Source organism: Hibiscus syriacus, unplaced genomic scaffold (assembly GCF_006381635.1).
Source record: "Hibiscus syriacus cultivar Baekdansim isolate YM2019G1 unplaced genomic scaffold, ASM638163v2 tig00109945_pilon, whole genome shotgun sequence".
NCBI lineage: Eukaryota > Viridiplantae > Streptophyta > Magnoliopsida > Malvales > Malvaceae > Hibiscus > Hibiscus syriacus.
Genome location: NW_024062535.1, coordinates 2029895 through 2056454, shown reverse-complemented (window position 1 = coordinate 2056454; position 26560 = coordinate 2029895). Strand labels below are relative to the sequence as shown.

The following is a 26560-nucleotide window of genomic DNA, read 5'->3' as shown; positions in this document are numbered from 1 at the left end:
GAGCTGTCACTAGTAAGAGAACACACGCGTAAGAGAATCATAAGTTTATTTGAGTTGATTTCTTATTGTCTTGAGGTTCGAAGGTGATTGGTAGAAAATTGATAAGGTTCTAAGGTGAAAAGTGCAAGGAAAGTGTAAAAGTTATGTTGTCTAATTGTTGAGGGAAAGTTGTTTTCATGCATTGCTTGAGGACAAGAAAACACTTAGGTTTACGGTGTGATAACTCTCTAAAAGAGCAATGATAAAATAATTATGGGAGGGGTTTTTTTTAGTTGAAATACTCTTTTTACTTATGTGAGAGTCGTTAAAGCTTGGATGCTTATATTTTTAAATGTATTTTATGAAGTTCATGTTTAATTAATTTTGTCCATTGATTCAATTGGTGTTTCCTCAATTTTATTAAGGTATTTAGTATAGAGATATTAAATAGTCCATTACATCGAGAGATGAGTGGCATTGTGCAAGCATTACATCAAGATGTGATTGGCATTATTGGAGCACCAACGATTGTGAGAGCAACATTTGAGTATAGCGAGATCTAATTGACTAATTGTCATGGAATACTTTGCAAATTTGCATAAGTGGGTATAGAGATATAACATTGCTACGAGTTTTTAGGTGGAGCCACAGAGAGAGGAAAACCTGCTAAGTTAATGTTAGATGCATCGATCTTATTATTGTGGCATCGTTAATTGCATGATTGAGTTTAGTAGTACCTTAATCTATAGCTTGAATCAATCAACTTCTTCCATTGCCGCTATTTTGGTTCCCTTCATCCCTTATATCTTATTTGCTATTTTAGCCATTATACTTTTATTGCTTTGTTCACAGCATCACATACACAGTTTTGTTATTTCACTTAATTATTGCTATAACAATTCTTTGTGTAATACTAGTCTCTATGGATACGATACTTGATGCATTATTTTGCATCCACTGTATTACTTGATACAATATATATGCTTGCACTGACTGCTATTACATTATTCGAAACATCAAAGTGCAAGACAAATATAAAAGGAAAAAAAATGAGGAATGATTTGTAGCATCCAATATCTAATCGGGGTAACCCGAACCAAATATGAAGTTTGACTTTAGCCACAAAAGTAACCTAATATGAGAATACTGATAACGCTCCAAAAGGGTTATCTTTATTAGTGATAGCTTGTAAATGTATATGTTAAGGCAAGCAAATTTGTGCAAGTATGCACAATCGATACAAGTAATATAGTAGTGAGTGAGTATCATCTCCACAGAGATTGGATTAGAAATATATTTTCCCCACAACTAGAACTAATGTCACAAACTAATTCATACTAAGTATTTGAACTAAGAACTAATACGAATAAACTAAGAAGAATGATTCAATGATTTTAGAATAATGTAGTCGAGACAAAGGAAATATGAAAACAAATAAAACAAAACAAAACCAAGTATTGGTTTAAATATAATGCAAACAACCTCTCATATTCAGACGTGTCACAGAGCACTGATGCTAAACTATTGTCTTGACAACAACTATTCTAAGTTCTGAATGAATTATTATGCCTCACTAAACTGCCCGACAGGATTACTAGGTATTCTTGGATGGTTGCTATGGTAATACCTCTCGGCGTTAACTATAGACGTTGTCTTAACCTACTCTAGCAATTACCCCTTTTAGTCGCTTGAAACTCACTCTTTATCTCTAAGGTAGACAGGTGAGAACTTCACTATCCCAGATTCATTCCTTTGCTCACGTTGATCTATCTTAATTATATCGAATCTAAGAATCACTATCTTGACAAAAGGTTATCTCTCGATGCTTTCATAATGCCAAGACATGTTTTACCAAAACCCCAGGCGATCTCTCGATGCTCTTATAGTGTTAAGGCAAAAAATTTAAACCATGAGCAAAACAATCATAAGCAAGCATAATTCATCATTCATAAACATAAAAATATTGTTTAAGCAAAACAAAGTTTAACACCAAGTAAAGCATTCATGGTGTTATCAAATATCATCCAAGATTTAACCGTTTAATACAACCCCAAATAAAATAAGAATTAAGAACAAAGGCAGAACGACTCCCAAAATCAGGGGCTCTATCGTGACAATCCTGATCAGTGCCACGCCTGCCTTGGTGATCACCCTCTCTCGAGGCCTGATCACCGCTCTGCTATCGTCTGGCTATGGAGGACAGAATGAAAGATTGGTGGGTAGACAGTGGGAAAGCACTACAGTTTCTTACTCACGCCTTAGGTAAAGCTCTTCTCTCTTCTTCTTCCTTGCCTCATTCTTTTTGTGGCTACGGTTGAATATTTATAAGGAAAGGTGGTTAGCGGCTGTCAGTACAATCAAGGCTTGCTTGCATGTGAAGTATGTTATCCATCTGTGACATAGGCGGTTTCGCCACACCTGCTTCAGACTTCTTCAGATAAATCTTTTCTCGGCATGATAAATCTGCTCTTCACGTTCTCTTCTGCTCCTTTGACCTTTGCAACTTTGCATTGTCACGACTGAAATGTTCTTCCTCTGTAGAATTCCTGCACAAACACAACTCAAACAACCCTTTCTCCTCAGCAGCATCAGTCAAGGCAAATAAATCTTGCCTAAGCAAAACTTATCCACCACAAGCTAATATAACCTATACACAACTAAATGCAACTAAAAAATTAGTGTATACTTTGGTTAGACGAGAAATAACTTAAGTGAAAAGACTAGAAATTGAGTCTTTTTACAGAGTTAGCACACCCCCAAACTTAAGTTATTGCTTGTCGTCAAGCAATGGATAATAGCTAGAAGAAAATCAAAATTGTCATGGCAAAGCAGTGTCAAGAACATCATCAGGTTTTGAGATTTCAACCCTCAGAAAAAATATTTGGCCTCAACATGTTCGACAGTCATATCAGTCAAGTCCCTTCCCTAGTCAGGATCATTTGATATGGTGTGTACGTGATTGTAACCAGTCTATGCATAGAGGTAATTAGAAAACTTAAAGTAAGCACTTCTAGGTTGTCAAGGCAACAAAATATTCATCAGGCTTAGTTTATACTCCTAGTTATTTATCAACTTTTATTCTCTTTGTTCACACATTTTTTTATAGGGGAGTCAGCTCATCACACCTACCGTTCCACACTCTAGGTTCCACCCCCAAGCTAGTCGGGTAGAGTCATCTTGTGTCTACTTTCATTCACTCATATGCCTTCGCTACTCTTAATTTCTTTTGGAGTTTTTCTTGTTCATGCCTTTGCACAGAGGAGTGTCCCTTTGTGTTTTTTGAGTTTTTCAAGTTTTTAAACACTAGAGAGTTTTTACTTTACCCTTAGAATATTTTTTTGAACTCTCGGCAATTAGAAAGTTCTTTCCTAAAATTTTTACAGATTACCTAGAGCAAAGACAACCTACAATCGTGTTTATAAATTTCAAAGAATCAAGGCTAGGGTCGGTTCTCTTCTTTAGATAGTCTTAACAATAATTTCTGGCCTAGGCAATAAAATTATGCTTTCATAATGGGCATCCCTAATTCATTCCTAACAATAATCTTAACCTACTTATGTCATGACAACTAAAATTTTCAACCAATAAACAACAATTACTATTTAACAAAGTATGGTAGAATGGTACAACACCTACCCCAAACTTGAGGGATGCATTATCCTCAATGCATGAAAACTACACTATATGATTTTATATGCAGATGCGAAAAAATTAAAAACAAAACGATAACTAAGAAGAATAAACGCACTTTGGTGTGGTGGCTTGACTGGACACCCTCGTGTGGCGTCGTTTGGGATGAGAGGAACTCTCGGATTCGGAGTCTACTGCTCCTGGGGAGGGAGATAGTTGAAGTATACATCCTGCTTTTCTCTTGTAGCGCTTCTTACTAGACGAGGCACGTGCTAGAGTGGACTGCTCGGTCGCTGGAGTCTGTTGTGATGAGATGGGTGGTGGACTAGGAATTTTTGTTGGGACTGGTGGTACTGATTGAACCGGGGATGGAATAGGATCATGCTCGGGCTGGTTCGGTGCTAGCGTGAAATCTTCATCAATGAAGAAGTGGGGTGGAGTATCATCGCTGCTTTTGGTGGTCAAACGGATGAGGAACTGAGGACTTCTTCTGTGTCGCCTTGGCCTTCTTCTGGTACTTGTGGGACATGGGTTGCCAGTGGTGGCACATCGGTGGGCACTTCTAATGAAACGTCTGGAGGGACATAAGATATCGAGGCATGGAATGTGCTACCGTCTGCATTGTAGTTGAGAATAACAATGGGAAAGATTGGCAGTCTGATCATTGTGGTCGGTAGCAACTCCTTGATGAAGGCGTTGAGTTGCATGTCCCTTGCCCATGCATACTCGAAGTAAATTTTCATGTGGTCCTCAAGGTGTCCGATCTTTTCACGCGTCTCTCACGTGTGTGTGACCACAACAACCATTCTAGCCGTGACAACTGATTTTGCACCCCGCTCCAGACCTTCCTTTGGGTTGTTATCATTGAAACTCATCAACTCGGGGACATTTTTCATTGTAATACCCTCCTTGGATTTGATGAAATATTTGAATGGTTCCTCAGGAACCTTTTTCTTCTTATACAGCGTGGTTATAAGATTTGGAAACAGTGGGTTAGCCTGGTTTCATTTGGCACAGTCATATATTTGGTCAAAGATGATTTATCCCACGTTGATTTTCCTACCATATATGATCGAGTGCAAGAGCATCAGTCGCTTGACGAGGATAGTGGTGTTGTGGGACGTTAGCATGAACTTGCCTTTGAGAAAGTGGTTCCATAATTTCACGTGCGAATTTAGGGCTCGACAATCTACTCATTTCCTTGTGGGTGCATTCCCTTTGAACTTGGCCCATCCAAAGAATAAATCCTGTAGAACTTCGCTGTATGTTTCTTGATATGCTTCGGCCACAAATCTCTTATGATGGTGATCTACTTTCCCCAACTTAAAGTATTTATTGAGTACAGAGGGGGAGAAGTGAATGAGTTTTCCTTGAAAATATACTGTGTGATTGGAGGGGTCCTCGAGATGGGCATAGAACTCTCGCACCATTGTTGGTGTTGCGGCGTTAGGATTTCGAGCAAACTTCTCCCAAGTATGCTTCGTTATGACGTCCATCACCTTGGGTCCAAATGGCTCCTCGCCCTCGGCTGGAAAAACGAATCCATCTTCCAAATATACTTGACGTTACTGAATGGTTTTGAAGCGTGTTTCTGCTTTGGCTATTTGGAAACATTTGAAACTTTGTTTGGGGGATGGGACCGATCTTGATCTCAACAATTTATTTTGGCTGAATTTAGTGGTGGTGACGGGGAGGTCTTTTTTAGAGAAAGAAGAAAAACAATTTGGTTTAAGGAGAAAGAGGGAAACACGATGAAGAAGAGGTGGGTGGGTAATTTTTCTTGAAAAGTGATGGGTGGTTTCAGGGTATTTTAGTCTTTACATGGTAGGGAAAAGATTTCTCATTAAATGAGAAATATATGATTTAACATAAAGGAGGAGAAAAGATTTCTTTCCCCCTTTACTCTGCTACAAAAACCTTTTACCCTAGTTTATCCTTTTTCCTTCATGTATGCTTCGACTCCCCATGCTGCCACATGTTCCTTGCTTGCCTACAATATGAAAGAAGAAAATAATAAAAAAAAATGGATTAAAGCATAAAATAACTTAACTTATTTATGTAAAGAATTCAGATTTTCGTTGCCTAGGCAACGGATATTTCCTCAATTAAGTAAAGAAAACTCTTGGGCATCATGTGCCAACGATTCGTGTTTGTCGTGCATGATTGGGGCTCATTTGTACTCCTTGAGTCTCTGTCCGTTCACCTTAAAGATAGAACCATTGTTTTGGTTCTGGATTTCAATTGCTTTATTGTCATGGACTTGGTGAACAATGAATGGTCTTGACCATCTCGATTTTAGCTTGTCTGGAAATAACTTAAGGCGTGAATTGTAGAGCATTACTTGTTGTCCATAATAAAATTACCTCGGCGATATTTTTCTGCCATACCATTGTTTTGTTTTCTCCTTGTAAAGGCGGGCATTCTCGTATACATGTGCTCTAAATTCATTCATTTCATTGAGCTCCAAGAGTCTTCTTTCTCCAGCAAGTTGAGCATCCATGTTTATCTTTTTTATAGCCCAATAAGCTTTATGTTCAAGTTCAACTGGTAAATGACATTCCTTCCCGTAGAACAGCTTGAATGGGGACATTCCTAGCGACGTCTTGAATGTTGTGCGATAAGCCCATAGTGCTTCATCTAGCTTCAGCGACCTATCTTTTTTACTTGGGTTGACCACTTTCTCAAGGATCTGCTTGATTTCTTTGTTAGACACTTTAGCTTGTCTATTCGTCTGAGGGTGATACGCCATAGCGATTCTATGTCGTACTACATATATTTTTAGTGCCTTGGCAATCAATTTATTGTCAAAGTGTGTGCCTTCATCGCTAATGATAGCTGGTGGTGTTCCTAAGCGGGTAAATATGTTTTTGTGCATAAACTTCAACACCGTCTTGGAATCGTTCTTAGGTGTTGCAATGGCTTCAACCCATTTTGATACGTAATCCACTACTAAGAGAATATACATATCTTCGAATGATGTTGGAAAAGGTCCCATGAAATCTATTCCCCATACATCGAAAAGTTTGATTTCTATAATGTTTTCCCATGGCATCTCATGCCGTTTTGAGATGTTTCCTGTTCGTTGGCATCTATCACATGACTTATAGAATTCATGCGCGTCTCTAAACAGGGTTGGCCAATAAAATCGGGACTGAAGAACTTTTGTTGTTGTTCTCATTCCACCAAAATGCCCTCCATATAGTGGCGAGTGGCATTGGCATAGGATATCTTGCTGCTCTTCTTCTGGAATGCATCTTCGGATTATTTGGTCTCCGCATTGCTTGAATAGAAACGATTCATCCCAAAAGTAATGTCGCATATCATGTCGAAATTTCCTTTTGCACTGGCTAGATAAATCAAGAGGAACAATACCACTAACAAGAAAATTAAATATGTCAGCATACCACGGTGCAGCCGTGACAAATAATATTTTCTTATAAGGGAAATCCATTTTAATTTCTGTAATGTCAGTACATTCAAGTTTGTTATCTAGCCTAGATAAATGGTCTGCCTCTTGATTTTCTATACATTGTCTATCCTTGATCTCTAAATAAAATTCTTGCAGTAATAATATCCACCGAATTAGTATAGGCTTTGCATATTTTTTATTAATAAGATATTTAATGGCTGAGTGATCTTTGTGCACAATTCCTTAGTGCCTATTACATATGGCCTAAACTTATCGAATGCAAATACTACTGCTAAGAGCTCTTTTTCAGTGGTGGTATAGTTCACTTATGCATCATTAAGAGTTCGGCTTGCATAATAGATAACATGAAAAATTTTACTTTTTTGTTGCCCTAGCACTGCTCCGACTGCATAGTCACTAGCATCGCACATGAGCTCAAATGGTTTGTTCCAGTCTGGTGAGATAACAATTGGTGTTGCCGAAAACATTTTCTTCAAATCTGTGAAGACATTCAAACATTCATTAGTAAATTCAAATGGATGATTTTGTTGAAGCAAAAGACATAAGGGTTTATAAATTTGAGAAAAGTCTTTTATGAACCTCCTGTACAATCATGCATATCCAAGGAAACTGCGTACACCTCACACATTAGTAGGCGGGGACAGATTTGCAATTACATCCACCTTGGCTTTGTCGACTTCGATGCCATGGCATGAAATTTTGTAACCCAACACTATTCCTTCGTTTACCATAAAATGGCATTTTCCCAATTCAGTACTAGGTTGCCTTCTTCACATCGTTTTGACACATTGGATAAATTGTCGAGACATCGGTCAAAGTCATCACCCGAAACGGAGAAGTCGTCCATAAATATTTCCATGCACTCTTCCACCATATATGAAAAGATTACCATCATGCATCTTTGTAATGTAGCTAGAGTTTTACACAGTCCAAATGACATTCTTCAAAATGCATAGGTACCATACATGCATTTGAAAGTTGTCTTTTCTTGGTCCTCGGGTTCTATGGCAATTTGGTTATATCCCGAGTATCCATCAAGGATGCAATAAAATGATTTTCCCACTAATCTATCCAACATTTGATCGATAAAAGAGAGAGGAAAATGATCCTTCTTTATGGCTTTGTTGAGCTTCATGTAGTCCATGCATATGCACCAGCCCGTGACTATTCTCGTGGTGAGTAACTCATCCTGCTCGCTTTTGACCACAGTCACACCACCTTTCTTTGGTACGCATTGTACTGGCTAACCCATGAACTATCGAATATAGGATAAATTACTCCCGTATCCAGTAATTTTATTATTTCCTTCATGACTACCTTCTTCATGATCGGTTGAGCCATCTTTGGGGTTCTACCGAGGTGTTGTGGCTATCATCGAGATTGATTTTGAACATGCATATGGTCGGACTAATTCCCTTCAAATCTGCCATCGTCCAACCTATAGCTTTCATGTGCTGTGACAAAACATTCAAAAAACTATTCTCCTATTTGGAGATTAGGTTGGCTGAAATAATCACTGGTATCAACTCCTAGATAAGCATATTTCAAATGTGATGGCAAAGTTTTAAGTTCTAATTTTGGTGCATGTTGTGAAGATGACTCTTGAGACTTAACTTTATCATAATCTAAAGGTTCAAATTTCATACCTGACCTATGAAGAAATCTCAATTGGTCCTCTCTTTCCTTCGCATCTTTTCTTGGTATCGCTTTCAGGGTGTTCTTTGCTCAGATTTCTATGGTTGGGGCCATAATTGTCAGAATCGTCTTATGAAAATAACTTGTCTCGGCCAAAGTTTTCTACTTCAAGCATCTCGGTTGTAGGTTCATGGTACAAAGTACTATATTCATCGAGCCTTAAGGATTCACCTCGTCCAAGGATTTGCCTTTTCTTCAATCTTTTTAATGCATTGGTATTCCTCTGGATCGTCCGCATATTTCATACAGTTGAATACATTGATCGTGACTCTTTGCTCTCCAACTCCCATGGTGAATTCTCCCTTTTCAAAATCTATTAAAATTCTGCCGGTGGCTAAGAATGGGTGTCCTAAAATGATTGGTGCATTTTTATCGCCTTCACAATCTAGGATGAGAAAATTAATTGGAAATACAAATTTATCCACCTTTACTACAATGTCTGCAATTCTGCGCTCGGGTCACACATAAGACCGATCAACTAGCTGTAGGATAACTGATGTGGAATGGGCGCAATATCCGTCTAGTTTCATGAATATGGACTTTGGTATCAAGTTTACACTTGATCATAAATCAATAAGAGCTCGTCCTATGAAGTCATTACCAATGGAACATGGTATCACAAAGATGCTATGGTATTTTTGCTTTGGTGGGAGTTTGCTCACTGCTGAGCAGATTTCTGTTGCCGTGGCGACACGTTCTACCTTCCTTTTTTGTAACAATTTCTTTTAGAAACTTGACATAGGAAGGCCTTTGCTAAATGGCTTCAAGTAGGGGCACATTCGAGTTTGTGCGTTGACTCCATTGTAAAACATCACCACTTGCTTCCAATCGTGAAATCCATGGTTAACACATTTGCGAAGTAAACTTTTATACCTATCCCAACATTCGTACATTGATTTATCATCTCCTTGGTGAAAACTCGTGATGTCGTTCCGAAGCTGTGTATTCATATTGGGCGGATTATATATCGGAGTAGGAAACTCTTGCATAAATATGCCCATGACTCCATTTATCCGGAATGAACTCCGCTTAGCCAAGCTCTTGCTCCATCACGTAAGGAGTAAGTAAAAAGCTTCAATTTGAGCACATCTTCATGTACTCCTTGTTGTCGAAATGAATCCCATACTTCAAGGAAGGTACGTACATGTTGTCTAGCATCTTCATTGGGTGTACCTCCAAATTGGCCGATAGAGTTCATTATATTAAACATCACTGGTTTAAGTTTGAAATGAGTGGCATGTATCTCAGGTGCCACTATGCCATGATTGAGGTCATAGAGAATTGGGTTCAAATGATCTCGTATCGCTCTTGGTATTGCAACTTGGAGATTAATCGCTACATCTGAGTCTCCTAGATCTCCCATGTCATTTTGCATTTGATTTAAATGTTCTCTGGTTCTTTGGGCATGCAACCTTTATCTTAATGATTGCTCAACTTCGAGGTCGAATGGTTCCAAAGGTTTACCAGCAGATCTCAATGTCATGCAATAAAAACCTATAAAAGAAATAAAAACTACGTTAGACTAAATAAATATAAAGTGAAAAAAAAAATTGTTATGGTAAAAACAAATTCGTCAGTTGCTAATCCTTGGCAACGACGCCAAAAACTTGATCGCTTGTAAATGTATATGCCAAGGCAAGCAAATCTATGCAAGTATACACAATCGATGCAAGTAATATAGTAATGAGTGAGTATAGTCTCCACAGGGATTGGATTAGAAATATATTTTCACCACAACTAGAACTAATGTCACAAACTAAATCCTACTAAGTATTTGAACTAATAACTAATACGAATAAACTAAGAATAATGATTCAATGATTTCAGAATAATATAGTCGAGACAAAGTAAATATGCAAACAGATAAAACAAAACAAAACAAGTATTGGTTTAAATATAATGCAAACAACCTCTCATATTCAGACGTGTCACAGAGCACTGAAGCTAAACTATTGTCTTGACAACAATTATTCTAAGTTCTGAATGAATTATTATGCCTCACTAAGATGCCCGACAGGATTACTAGGTATTATTGGACAGTTATTATGGTAATACCTCTCGGCGTTAACTATAAACGTTGTCTTAACCTACTCTAGCAATTATCCCTTTTAGTCACTTGAAGCTCAATCCTTATCTCTAAGGTAGACAAGTTAGAACTTCACCATCCTGGATTCATTCCTTTGCTCATGTTTATCTATCTTAATTCTCTTGAATCTAAGAATCACTATCTAGACAAAAGGCTATCTCTTGATTCTCTCACAATGCCAAGACATGTTTTACTGAAACCCCAGGCGATCTCCCGATGCTCTTATAGTGTTAAGGAAAAATATATAAACTATGAGAAAAACAGTCATAAGAAAACATAATTAATAATTCATAAACATAAAAAAATTATTTAGGTAAAACAAAGATTAACACCAAGTAAAACATTCATGGTGTTATCAAAGATCATCCAAGATTTAACCGATTAATACAACCCCAAATAAAATAAGAATTAAGAACAAATGAAGAATAACTCCCAAAACCGGGGGCTCTGTCGCGACAATCCTGATCAGAACCACACCTGCCTTGGTGACCACCCTCTCTCAAGGCCTGATCGTCGCTTTGCTATCGTCTGGCTATTGAGGACACCAAGGAAGATTGGTGGGTAGACGGTGGGAAAGCACTGTAGTTTCTTGCTCATGCCTTAGGTAAAACTCTTCTCTCTTCTACTTTCGTCCCTCTTTTTTTGCGGTTACGGCTTAATATTTATAAGGAAAAAATTCCTAGGGCTTTGCATGTTTTTGGAGTTTCCTTAATTAGCTGTTATTAATTTCCCAAGCTTAAAAAGGAAAGGCGGCTAGCTACTGTCAGAACAATCAAGGCTTGCTTGCACGTGAAGTAGGTCATCCAACTGGCATATGTCATAGGCGGTTTCACCACACCTGCTTCAGACTTATTCAAATAAATATTGCCTCGGTGAGATAAATCTGCTCTTCACACTCTCTTCTGCTCCGTTGCCCTTTACAACTTTGCATTGTCACGACTGAAATGTTCTTCCTCTCTAGAATTCCTGCACAAACACAACTCAAACAACCCTTTCTCCTCAGCAGCATCAGTCAAGCCAAATAAATCTTGCCTAAGCAAAACTTATCCACCACAGGCTAATATAACCTATATGCAACTAAATGCGACTAAAAATGTAGTGCATACTTTGTTTAGATGAGCAATAACTTAAGTGAAAAGACTAGAAATTGAGTCTTTTTACGGAGTTATCAATTAGCCATTTTCGCATAGGTCTAGTTTGAACTTAAGCATTTTTAGCAGTATTTTGTGATTACATTTGCTTAGTTTTATACCCTTTGAATATTAGGAACTTTGTGGCTTGCCTAGGGTTAAAATTGGTTTTTTCCGTTGTAAAACTATCACACTGATTTCCTAGCATTATAGGAAATGTTGAGCGGATGCTGCAACAGTTGGTGAAGATTTAAACGGTTGGGAGAACTTTCTGGATGGGATAGCTGGCTTGGGTAGCTGTCAATGGGCTAAATATCACCTGAAACGTGGAAACTTTTCATTGGACGATGAAAATCTTATCCAAGCTATAAATGGGAGTACTTGCAAGTAAAAAAGTGTGAAGATTAGAAGCCATTTGAAAGTACCATTTTTGCACGTTGATTCTTTATACGCCATTGAAGCTTAAGCCCCTGTCAGGGATTGTTTTTGTACAAGGAAAGCTTGATGACTAGCATCAACATTCATCATATCACCATTTGAGGTCTTCTATTAAGAGAGGAAGTGATTTGAATGCTTTAAAAACTTTGTAAATGATGTTGTGAAATTATTATTTTATTTTTATTTTGCTACTTCTTTTATGTGATTGATGCTTTATGATTATGTGTAGAAGTACTCATGATTAAATGTATAGTAATTTCAATTACTTCTAGAAATATATTTGGTTGTTTTGCTATATACCTTTAATAGTGTTAGTGTTGATGAGTAGTAAAGTGTGTGTTGAAAGTATTAAACCAATTGATTGGTTTTGTTAATATTTTGAACCTTTAATTAATGAAAGTAATTAAATAAGTTCAAAAGGTCTTAATCATTGTTGATTGCATAGATTTAGTATGATTTATTCACATAAGGTATGATGTTTACAATATATTTTCCATCAATTTGGTAGATGACTTATTGTTTTTTTGGAATACTATAGCATGAATTGGTGTTTCTCTTATTGATTTTATTATCATTTGCTACCGCTTTATTACTTGATACGCGACACATGCACTCGCTTAATTTTATAGCATTTTCATAGCATCATGTTTTTAACACCGTTGTCGAGGAATATCAACTTAATTTAGGGTTTTTATTATTTTTCTTACTTTGTTGTTTTCTCTTGTAGGTATTTTTAGTTTCAGTTTTTTCTAGTGTGTGCCCAAAAATGATGAAGAGTTAGAGCCATTTGATCCAGATATTAGAGGGACATTTAGGAGAAGTCACCATGAAGATGCCTAGAACAAAACAAATATAATTGGACGAGGGAATGGTATTTTACCTCTATTGCAGAAAGGAGAAAATGGTGAGTTGCTAGTTGGCATTGGAGCTGGACATCCATATAAAAATTTGGATGATCAAAATTGTCCTATTCACGAGCATGTGGTGTAAAGCTAAATTATCTACATCCAGGCATTGTGAGGCCAATGATTAATGCTGCAAAATTTGAGTTAAAACCGATTATGTTCTAAATGTTACAATCTATAGGACAATATGGAACATCTGTTGTTGAACATCATTGTAACACCCATAACCCGTATATGTATCAAAATATTAGTTTAAGAATGTTACATCAACAGTACATACATTCGTTGAACATATATGTTTAAAATTTTTGCTTTATCACAAAACAATCCTTAAACAAGTTTTAAACTATTTTGTTAATTGCGTAAACTCATAAAATAATAATTTATCATCTAAAACAAATCCAATTTTTGCAGAAATTTGGCATTTTAGTAATGTTTCATAAACTATATAAAATTGCCTAAACACTGCTTAATTTGAAAATTATTTAATTACCCTTTAAAATATACATACTATTAACCATTATAAGTTAATATAGAGTAACTCAAAACATTATTTATATACATGCCACTAAAGAGTAAAAGGTGTCTTACTGAATGCTCTCTATGCTCCATACTTATGCTTTTTTCTTTATCTCAACCTAATGCTACGTAAAATGCTATAGCACTTAATACAAGTATATGTATTGCACAAGTAATAAATTGGTAGCAATTGATACTACGGATGTCAAACCCACAAGGAGCAGAGTGTTATGATTAGAGTTTGCAGGAATATGATTTATCAAGTATACGAGATTCTAAAGAGAATATGCTAAATCAATAAAAGAAAACATTAGTTGATGCTACATCATTCCAGGAAATACATGGTCAGCTATCAAATAGTTGGATACAATATTATGAACTTCAAATCTCATGCAAAGATCCAATACTCAATTTATGCAATCAGCATTGATTAAAACCTCTTAAACTACTTTAACAACTTTCATATCTCAAAGGCTCAAGATATTAACAACACTAATCAATTAGTTGCATGATTTTTAGTATACACTCTGCTACTCAGCAGTAACAATGCTCACAAAGGTATATAGAAAATTGAATGACACTATTTTTATATTTAAATATAATACTATATATTTAACTATAAGTACTCTACCCACAATAATAAAGAACTAAGCTCATAAAATGAGTATCAAAGTAAACACAAAATATAAAATTCAAAATATCATCCAATAAAGGTTTAAGCATTCAAATCACTCTATCTCTTAATATAAGGCATTGAATGAATATTTGTTGATCGTTTAAGGTACCTGGCAAGTTTCCCTTGTGCTACAACAATCCCTAGCAGATGACTTAGGCATTCATGCATTGAATTTTAACGTTGAGAATTAGGAACTTGAAAAGGCTCTTGAACGTGACATTTTTATGCTCAAGTACTCCACTTTTATAGCTTGGATGGGAATTTCATCTCAAAATAGAAAATGTCCATGTTTCAAGTAATATACAAACAAATGACAGCTGGCCGAACTAGTTATCCTAAGCCAAAAGGTTCTCCCAATAGTTTGGAGCTTAGACGATAGCTACAGATTCCAATCAGCATTTCCAGCAATGATGCGACAACGGTGTAATAGTTTTCAACAACAAAAATTGATTTTAGCTCCTAGTAACCCACAATGCACCTATAATGCTCCTAAGCATGCTTATGTTCAAGGTAAACCTAGGTGAAAAAGACTACTAAATATAACTTTTTTAGAGAGTTATCACACTCCCAAACCTAGGTGTTTGCTTGTCCTCAAGAAAAATATGCATGAAATATATGAACAACAATACCACATAATGCCTTTAAGAAATTAACCAAGCATAAAAGTTTCTTCTTCAGCCCTAAACTAATGCTGCGATTTCTTCTTATCAAAATCCTCAGAGTGTAGTTTGTGTAACATATGTGTATCCAAACAATACTTAGCTACGTTAGAAAAATTCGCACCAACTTTGTTAAATGTATTCAATAGTACAACAATATTTCCTCACCAATGTTGGAATTCCAACTTATTTCTCTCACTATGTTGGAGCTATTACCAGCATAACCCAACTTATTTCCTAAAAACTTCTCTCTCTCTTAGATTGAAAAACTACTATAGCATCTAATACAGATAAGAGATTTACTACTTGAAATTTTCTAAATTCTCTTAGTATTCAGAACATACACCTAAGTTTTAAAAGAAAATTCTAAGGATCCTAGTTTCAAAAATAATCTACAACATTCTCTATAGCATTTCATCTCAGGTAATAATCATCATTTGGAATCTTTAAAATTCCTTTAACAACTTCATTAATTTATTTAAAATTATTCTATGGCATTACCCATGCGATTCTACATATGAAACTATTCCTAAATGCAATGTTTAACATCACAATACACCCCTAAACATAATGGATACATTGTCCCTAATACATGCAATACTAACAACAACATAAGAAAAATAAATAAACTAAACTAAAATAGGAGGAAGAGAAGTAAGACTTCCCTAAGTGGGTTTCCTCAGGCTTTTGCGCAGGCTAAGAACATTTTGGCGAAGACGCTTTGCTTTTGTTTTTGCTTTCATTGAGCCCTTCCCCTTTTGACATTATGAATTACCATCGCTGCATCTAACTTTGGTTCATCAACAATAATTGTTTCTCCTTCAGATGTGTCATTTAAATTTAGCAACTAAGCTGCCACTTGCTCTACTGGAGCATTAACTCCATCCATAGCCTTACCTTGTAACTGGCCGTTTCTCACATGCTCTTCTTTCGCTTGTAATTTCCTCATCCGATGGTAAAACTTCAGTAGTTTTCTCAAACTTATCTTCCTTTTAGTGTTAGCTGAACAATGGTCAGAATCAGGAATTGTTGGTTACATCAAGGGTTCTAATATCTTCGCTGACAGCATCTGTAAATATCTTTATTAACATAGTCTTGGTTGGTAGGTCTATTTTCTGTGCGTACTCCCAATACCGAACTTGGGAGTTGTGCATCTAGGATTAATTCTAAAAGGAATAGTTCAAAAACATTGTAACCTGATCTAACTCAGCATTAACAAATACTATAACTATTTTTAGACCCTCTAAGGTTCGATCATCCATAGGCGAGAATTGTGTTGTGGCAATGGGAACAAATGGTTCGACATGAACATTATTTTAATCTTTCTCATCTTTCAACAGTGTTTGCCTCACATCAGCAGGGGTGATGTGCTTTTATTTTTTATAATCTATCATAAGATAGACCAACCACTTGTTCTTGATAGCATAGTGAAATGTTTAACAATGAAAATTACAAATAGCTTGAGGTTTTATGGGTATAAGCAAATATTTTAGCAAAAATGATTTTACCCACATTGATTTTCCCCTCATCAAAATATAATGAATAAGTAAAATACAATCCATAATAATTGTGGAATAATGCATGGTTGGCGTTAAGCGAATTCTAAGAAAAATGAACAATACCCTTACATCTTGATGTAGATCCAATCGTTTAATGGTACGAGCCCTCGTTGGTGTTCTTGTAATACCCCAAAAATTTGGATAATGACCAAAATGCAAATTTTGAAAGTTTGATGGTCAAAGTAAAAATTGGAAAAAGTTTAAGGAATGAAGTTGTAATTTTTCCAAAAAGAATGTTATTCCATAAATGGATTTAGTGAGTGATCAAATTATAAATTTTTAAAGTTTGGTGACCAAAATGGTAATTTTAAAAAGTTACAATTTGGCCTCGAAAATAAAGAAAATATATATTATTTTCACATTTTTAAATGTTGATAAATAATATAAATCTTTGGAATTTAAGATTTAATTTCATGTTTAATTTGGATAGTTGGATTAAAGTGATAAGATTGTGATTTTTGGAAATTGCATGGGCAAAACGGTAAAGTGGGAAAATATTTTTTTCATGTTTGACTATGGAAGATGATAAAGTTCATGTGGGTTGGTATTAAGGTAAATATCAAGTTCATTAAGGGTAAATTAGTATGGATATTTTAATTTTAAGGGTAATTTGATAATTTAGCGTTTAATGAATTTTTAATTCATTATTTGATAAAGAAATATGAAGAATTATCAAGGATATTTCTTCATTTCAGTAGCACTGCCGTGAGTTCCTCCCAAAGGTAAGAAATTTTTTTTTTCCATTTTTGAGTAATTTTCTTTAGATTTCGGGTTATGCCGTGAAATATAAAATTGTTCTACGCGAAAACGATATCATTTGATACCAATATTGCTTGCTAATATTGTTGGGATTCAAAGATCCCAAATCTAAGGGTTTATGTTCATGATAGGGTTCATGAAATTGATGATGAATCTTGATGTTTTTGAGGTTGTAGATTCATTTTCAAGTTTGATTTATGTTTAAAACATGTTCAATCTTCCTAGAAATTATTCTTTAAAATTCGGCCAAATTTTAAGTTGGAGAAATTTTGTGTTCTGATGAGATTTGATTAGGGATTTGATTGTAAAGATTTTATAAGGTTGATTGAAAGTTGATTTCATGCTTGAATTGAATCAAAAATCGAGCAAAATCATGAAAACATAGTTTTTAAAGGATAAAGAATTCGGTTATGATGTATTTGAGCGAGAAAAATTATGGAAAATTATAAGGTATGGAAATGATGTAGGAAATATTCTACAAGCCTTAGAAAAATTTGGGGACCATTTTGTAATTTTTGAAAAGTTAAGGGATCAATTTGGAAATTTTTGAAAAGTTATGAATGATTGTATAATTGTTTAATAGTTGATGTACTATACTAGAAATTACTGTTTTGGAATTGAAATGAGTGTTTAGATGTGAAATATGACTATTTTGGAAGTTCGAAAAGATTAGTAATTTAAGTACAACATTCACATAGTTGGGGCACTTAAATGTAATTATGCCTTTGTAAAGGCATTTGAATAGTAATTTCAAAGCTGGAATTTTGGTATTAAGAATGTAATTGATAAAATGGTGAAGGACCATTTTGTGTAAATTGGAAAAGTTGGTGTTAATGTTAAAAGGAATTATTAAGTGTTAAGTATTTTGGTAGAAAATGAGTTTCAAGTATCTTATGGATTTTGTTTTAGGGATGTGTTTATGTTAGTACATTACTAACATATGTATTGTTATGAATTTGTGATTTATACAGATCGTGATTGATTTGTGATCGAAGCAAGTCAAGTATAAAATGGTTTATTGCGGATCATAGTGAGGCACATATTTTGGATATATAAAGTGTCAAGGTGAGTGCAATACATGCATGACATGTTATGTAGATGTTTTATACATCATGTATATAGATGTTTTATACATCATCAGGAAGACTTGCGATAAGTCGACCTTGTTTATATCATCATGATATTATTTCATTTTTTATAACTTGCGGATCATAGTGAGGCACATATTTTGGATATATAAAGTGTCAAGGTGAGTGCAATACATGCATGACATGTTATGTAGATGTTTTATACATCATGTATATAGATGTTTTATACATCATCAGGAAGACTTGCGATAAGTCGACCTTGTTTATATCATCATGATATTATTTCATTTTTTATAACTTCAATAAGACATTGATATGTCACAATGTGAAATTATAGTGCATTGATCATGAATAATGTGATATTTGACCATGAATGTTATTTTGGGTATGAACTGCCCCATTGTTAAATTATGATAATATACTTTGCCATGGATAGATCAAATAAAATAGACTATATGCCCAAGTATGTTATTGAGGATCAGTGGTATTAATGGCATGCCATAGAGTCTAGCATATGCATATTAGGTAGAACTAGAGTGCATAGAGAAGGCACATAGTGCAGGCCTCAAAGTGTATAGCGAAGACACAATACAAAACACTATGGTGTACAAGGTGGGTATATGACATTAAATTTTATGCATGAGTTGTATTACACTATTTATTGTTTTTAATTGCCTCACTAAGTGTATATTTAGCGTGTGATGATTTTCACGCGTAGGTAAAAAGCCAAGAGTAGAGTAAAGAGTACATAGCACTCCAAGCATCAAGGAATATACAACAGTATCAGTAAGACATCCTATGATGAAATTTTGACTTTGTTTGTGGCATGTACTTATCAATATCCTAGTTGCTCTGTTAAATTATATTACAACTAGTTTGTAATTACTAAACTAAACTGTTTTACTATGTTTCAATATGGATAGGATAAATCCATATTAATATATGTTTTGAATAGTAGGTGATAGTTTGATGTGATATGATATTTTTATATTATCAGTACCATTTTAAGAAAATAAAATTTTTCAATCACTTTTGAATTGGAAAATGTTTTTAGAAATTCAGGCGATATCTATAATCTATATAGGTATAATTATACGGGTTATGGGTGTTACAGTTCTCGTCCAAGAATGATCGGTATGCAAACATCGCACCCAACCTACTTCAATTATGCCTCAATTAAGTTTTCCACGAAAACTAAATGTTCACATGGCTACTCAGCAATACCGAACAAGCTATTAATTGGTTTTTCTACCAATGGACCATCTTTTATCGAAAAAAACTAATACTTGGTATGGTTGGTGAGATATTGTAAAATTCCCAAACTATTATTTATTGATGTTCACAAAACTTTCCCCAACCTCGTTGTGTAACCATTAGAGAAATATAGTTGAAGATTCGAGGATCCACTTATGTTGTTAAATCAAATCCTTACTCATAATAGAAATCTCGACCATTGAAGTCCTCGTTATAACGTTGTCCCTACTCATTATCCATGAATCTAGTTACTTCCTCCGATAGAGCGAGTTGTTGTGGCACATATATAACAGGAAGCAGAGTAGGCATACAACCAGACTGCTTTAAGCTCACATTCTTTTTAGGGGCGATACCAGTATGTAGATATATGAGCAAAATGAAGGAGAGGGCAATAAGGGTTTTAGAATCATGAAGAAGAAGGTAAAGCAAATTGTAGTTAAAAGGTTGCATGAAAAAGGGAATAAAAATTATTTTGAAGTTTTGAAGGCTTACTATGGAGGGATAAGGATAAAATTTAAATGGGCAATTATGATATGGTAAAGTGGACAATGAAACATATAAGAGGGGTAAATGGTAAAGAACTCATACGTAGTTTTAGCGTAAGAACTTAGCTGGTTAACCTTGTAATATTGTGGCTTTAGTATAACAATGAAGTAAATAAGAATTTGAAGAGTTGCGTATCATGAAAGAGCTAACTGAGAATGATTGAATGAAAAAAAAAACTCAACAATAACCAAAAAATAATAAAAAAGAAAGTCCTAAAAAATAAATGTAAAAATTTTTTGACTTATTCAAAAGAGTAAAAAATTAAAAAATAATGAGGGTCACGTGGGATGATTGAAGCGATTTTAGGGCTGGTAATAATGCTTTAAATACTTCTCATTGACAATTAAATGTCCTTTCATCCACTAAATTGTTCAATAATATTGCACCATGAGGGAAAAATTCGAGAACTTCAACAGGGCCTGACCAACGAGAACATAATTTCCCAAGGAATAACTTTAGTCTGGAATTAAATAACAGTACTTGTTGTCCAGCAATGAATTCCCTTGGCAAAATGTTCTGATCATGCCACTTGTTACTCTTATCTTTGTAAATGTGTGAACTCTCATATGCATTATTTTAGAGTTCCTCTAACTTATTAAGCTCCAACATTTGTTTTTCGCCTGCAATATCTAGATCAAAGTCCAACCCCTTTAATGCCCATATAGCTTTATTCTCCAGCTCCACCGGTAAATGACAAACTTTTCCATAAACAATATGATAAAGGGACCTTCCTAACTGCGTCTTAAAGGTTGTCCTATAAACCCATAATGCTTCTTAAAGGTGTTGCGACCAATCTTTCCTAGAAGGTTCACCACTTTTTCAAAAATTTGCTTCATTTATTGATTAAACACTTCATCTTGAGCATTGGATTTTGGATGAAATGTTGTTGCAATCTTAAACTTCACTCCATATCTATTCAATGCTCTGGTAATCTGATGACCAATAAATTGAGATCCTCCATCACTGATAAAAGTAAGAGGAGTTCTAAAATGAGTGAAAATATTTTTGTGTAAGAATCGCAAAACAATGCTACAACTCCCACCCTTTTGGACATAGAGTCAAGAGAAACTAAAATAAAAAGGTCCCACTTGAAGAAGGTTATGAGCCCATAAAGTCTAATCCCCACACATCAAATAGCTCAATTTCCAAGATATGTTGCATTGGCATTTCATTTCATTGAGAAATATTCCCTGTTCGCTAGCAGTAATCACAATGCTTTACAAACTCATTGGCATCTTTAAAAAATGATGGCCAATAATATCCACATTAAAGCACTTTCACTATTGTATGCATACCACCAAAATGTCCTTCATATGGGGGGACTATAACTATGTTGTAGGATGAGTTGTTGTTCACATTGAGGGATACATCGCCACATAACTTGATCATTGCATTGTTTAAATACATATGGCTCCTCCCAATGAAATTTCTTCATATTCCTCATGAATTTCCTTCGACCTTGATAATTAAGATCATGTAGTATCATCCCACTAACGAGATAGTTGGCAAAATCATCATACCAGAGTAATGTTATAGCGGTTAGCAAACCCTAATTAGGTAATTCATCTAGAATTATGATAATGTTTCCATCTTCGCTGCCAGATTCCAATATAGATAAATGATAACCCATTTAATTTTAAATCTCTTTTTATCCTGAATCTTAATATTAAATTCGTGGAGTAAACGCACTCATCGAATCAAACGAGGTTTTCTATCCTTCTTGGAAAACAAATTCTTCAGCATCGAATGATCAGTATAGACAATCACTTTTGTACCCACAAGATATGAACGAAATTTGTCGAATGCAAAGCTTTCGTTACCCAATACTACACCTACAACAAAATCTCTAGGATCTCACATTGATTCAAAGGGCAAATTCCAATCAGGATCCATAATAACAGGGGTTTACTTTAACTTTTTATTTATTGTCTCGATAGATTGAAGCACTTATTCATCAATAATGAACTTCTTATTTTGGTCTAACAATGAACACAGTGGCTTAGCAATTCAAGAGAAATCTTTAATAAACATTCTATAGAAACCAACATGACCAAGAAAGATTCGAATTGCCTTGACATTGGTAGGTGTTGGAAACTTTTCAATAACCCCCACTTTGGCTTTATCCACTTCAATGCCACATCTTAAAATTTGATGATCTGGCACTACACCTTTCATTACCATAAAGTGGCATTTTCACAGGAAAAACTAATTTGGAAAATATTGCATAGGGCTAACCCAATTGTTGTCTGAAATGGGGTATATATTCCCAACGTCCAACCATTTGATAATCTCTTTTCTCACCACTTCCTTCATGATAGAATTTAATCATCGTTGATGTTCGATTAGGATTCTTTTAGGTTCCTCCAAAAGGATTTTATGCATACAAAATGATGGGTAAATTCTTTTTTTATCAAGAATGCTCCAGCAATAGCCTTCTTATGATGCTTCAATACATAATCAGTTGGCCTTCTTGTGATGTTGTAAGTTGTGCTGCCAGAATGTCTGGTAGTGCCTCATTTTCTTAAATATATGCATATTTCAAATTCTCTGGTAGATGTTTTGATGCAAACTTTGGTGTTCTTTAATAGATGGCTCTGGTGCTTGAAGAATATGATCATTCATTTACTAAGGTTCAATGCTCTATAGATACTTGTTACAACATTCATCTTCTTCATCACTCAAAAATTCCTCGAATGTTATTAAATCACGTGAAGTTGTATCAACGCTATAGCACATTTCCAAATGTTCACGTGTAAAAAGATCAATCACATCAAGTGAAAAAAAATCAACGTTGTCATTTATATTAGAAACATTACTCAAAACATTAAAAGTATTATGCTTATCGTTCAAGTGCATACTTAATTATCCCTTTTTCAACATCAATCAAAGCTCGACCTATAGGAAGGAATGGGTGGCCAAGAATAGTTGGACCATCTTTGTCCTTTTCACAATCCAAAATGATGAATTCCGCATGAAAAAATACACTTATCCACTCGCACAAGCATATTCTCCATAATACCACTAGGATGCACGGTAGATCGATCAACATGTTGCAAAGTAATCATAGTGGGCTCGCTTTACCGCTCCCAAATATCCTAAAGATTATCAATGGAATTAAATTCATACTATCACCCATATCACATAAACCTTTACCTACAAAATTGTCACCAATTTTAGAAGGAATAGTAAAACTCCTTGGATCCGTAAGTTTTGGTGGCAATATACTTGTAGCCATAGCGCTACAACCTTTGGTAAGAGCAACTGTCTCAAACTCACCAAGTGTTTGTTTCTTCGAAAGAATTTTCTTCATGAATTTGATATAGTTTGAGTTTTTCTCTAAAACATCAATCAATGGAATGTTAATTGTGAATTGGTGATAAATATCAATAAAAGCATTGTATTGGTGGTCTTAATTTGTCTTCTTGAAGCACTGTGGAAATGGTAGAGGCATTTTTGGCTGTTGTTGTGGAGGCATTGAAGTCAGGGGAGCTTAAGGTGCAACAAGGGTTGCTATTAAAAATGATTATGTATTACTACTTTGGCATGCGTTTGGTGCTGTGAACCGACTCTCATAGAAGTTAGGCTTAACTTATTTACTTTTCTCTTTACCACATTTATATGTTACATCATTATTTTCCCTTTGGTTCGTCAATTGGTTCCCTAATATGAATTCCACTTCTTGTGGTAATGGCCTTGCAATAATCCTTACCATTTTGCTTAGGATTCTCAGTGTCATTAGGAATCGATCATGGCAATTGACTATTTAGAGCATTAGCTATTTACCTCATCTGATTCTCTATAGCCTTTAATGAGGTAGATTGGCTCACCATATATTCTCTCATCTTGGCTTCAAAAGGGGTTAAGGTTAAAGTTTGTCTAGAAGATTGACTTTGATAATTCTTCTTTTGCTGTGGTTGAGTGACAGACTGATGTGCCTATGGTTGCGTTATTTGATGCTACTAAGAATAATGTTGATATTGATATTACTATTAACATGGATTGGTAACATTGTGGCTTCTCTAATAAAGATTTGGATGATTTTTAAATTTGGATTATATGCATTGCCAAACACATTATCATTACTTTGATAATTTTGCACATAATAGATATATTCTGGATTTTGAGGGCATTCATCAAAATCACGGTCACCATCACAATATACCCAAGTGATAAGAGTTGTGGCTTTGACTTCATATATTTGTCATGGTTTGTGTAATATTTTCACTGTTTAAGTCAATGTTGAAATTTGAAATGCTATGGAGTTAAAGCTTCAAAGTTTTCTGCTACAGTACCACACCAACCAAATATGTTACGCGTATTAGGGTATTGAAAATTATTTGTGGAGATTATTTCTAAAATATCATATGCTTCATTATATGTCCTATCTAGCAAAGCTCCATTTGCTAAAGCATCCACCACTATACGAGTCTGTATATTCAACCTATTATAAAACATCTCCAATTGAGTCCAATGTGGGAATCCATGTATAGGACATTTCCGCTACAAATCTTTAAATATTTCCCATGTTTCATACAAACTTTCATCTTCCAATTGTTTGAATGAAGTTAAATCATTTCAAAGCTTAGCATTCGTGTTTAGGTGGATTGAACGGCAATAGGAATTTTTATGCTAATTCATTCCAAGATGCTATAGCACTTGGTGACAATGAGCTTAACCAAACTCATGCTTTATCATGCAAGGAATATGAAAAGAGCTTCAACTTTAATACCTCCTCTAGAATACCTTGCTGAATAAAAGAATCATATACCTCCATAAACACTCTCAAATGAGCTGTAGGATCTTCAAAAAAGTATCCTCCATACTATCCCATGGATTGTTAACTTTGGAACATAACTATTTTAATTCAAAATTCACAACATTAACAACTGGCCTCACGATGCTTGGATGTAAATCATCTAAGGTCTACACCACATGCTCACGAATAGGGTGATTATGATCATCAAAATTTTGATATGGTTGCCCAGCTCCAATACTAGCTGTCAGTTCATCATTTTCTCCATTATGTAGCGGGGGTAAAATACAATTCCCTCATACATCGATAGCAGCTTCACGATGACATCTCTGAAATTATCTTTCATTCTCTATATAAAATGACTCCAAGTCATCTTCGCTTTAGGGCATATACTAGAAATAAAAACATAAACGAAGAATACCTACAGAAAAAACAAACAAGTAAACAAAATTAAAAGAACTCTAAATCAAACCGAGGCTCCCCGACAACGGTGCCAAAAACTTGATGCTATGTAAGATGCTATAGCATTTAATGTAAGTTTACAAATCACTCAAGTAATAAAGTGGTACCAGTTAATTCTACAAATGTCAAACCTAAAGGGAGTAGAGTGTTCTCATTTGAGTTTGTAGGAATATAATTTATCAAATATACAAGATGCTAAAGAGAATATGTTAAATCAATAAAAGAAAACACCAGTTCATACTACATTATTCCAGGAAGCACGTGGTCAACTATCAAATCGATGGATATAATATTATAAACTTTAAATCGCATGCAAACATTCAACACTCAATTTAAGCGACCAACATTGATTAAAACCTCTTGAACTATTTTCACCAGTTTCGTATCTTAAAGGCTGAATATATTAAGAACACTAATCAATTAGTTGCATGCTTTTCAGCATACACTATGCTACTCAGCAACACCAATAATCACAAAGGTATATAGCAAATGAAATGAAACTATTTCTAGATTTAATAAAAAATACTATATATTTAATTATAAGTACTTCTACCCACAATCATAAAGATCTAAGCTCATAAAATGAGTATCAAAGTAAACATAAAATATAAAATTCGAAATATCATCCAACAAAGGTTTAAGCTTTTAAATCAGTTACTCTCTCAATGGAAGGCCTCTAATGAAGATCCACTAACCGTTGAAGCTACCCATCAAGCTTCCCTTGTGCTATAACAATCCATGGAAGAAGACTTAGGCTTCCATACGTTGGAGATTTAACGTGGAGAATTGGGACTTGAAAAGGCTCTTGAACATCACATTTTTTGTGCTCAAGTACTTCTTTTTTATAGCTTGGATGGGAATTTCATCTCCCAATAAAAAATGTCCACAATTCAAGCGATATACAACCAAATAACAGTTGCTCGAGCAAACTGTACCAATCTAGAATGTTCTCCCAATAGCATGGAGATTAGACAACTTTTACATCATTCGAT

The 26560-nt window shown here is 34.9% G+C and overlaps 1 non-coding gene across 1 annotated transcript; it reads left to right on the top strand.

Annotated features, from left to right (window-relative positions):
* Positions 1–24830: 24830 nt before the first annotated feature.
* LOC120210966 lies at positions 24831–24937 on the top strand. The gene has a single exon (XR_005524549.1). It is a non-coding gene; the product is annotated as a small nucleolar RNA R71 (small nucleolar RNA).
* The last annotated feature ends 1623 nt before the right edge of the window (positions 24938–26560 follow it).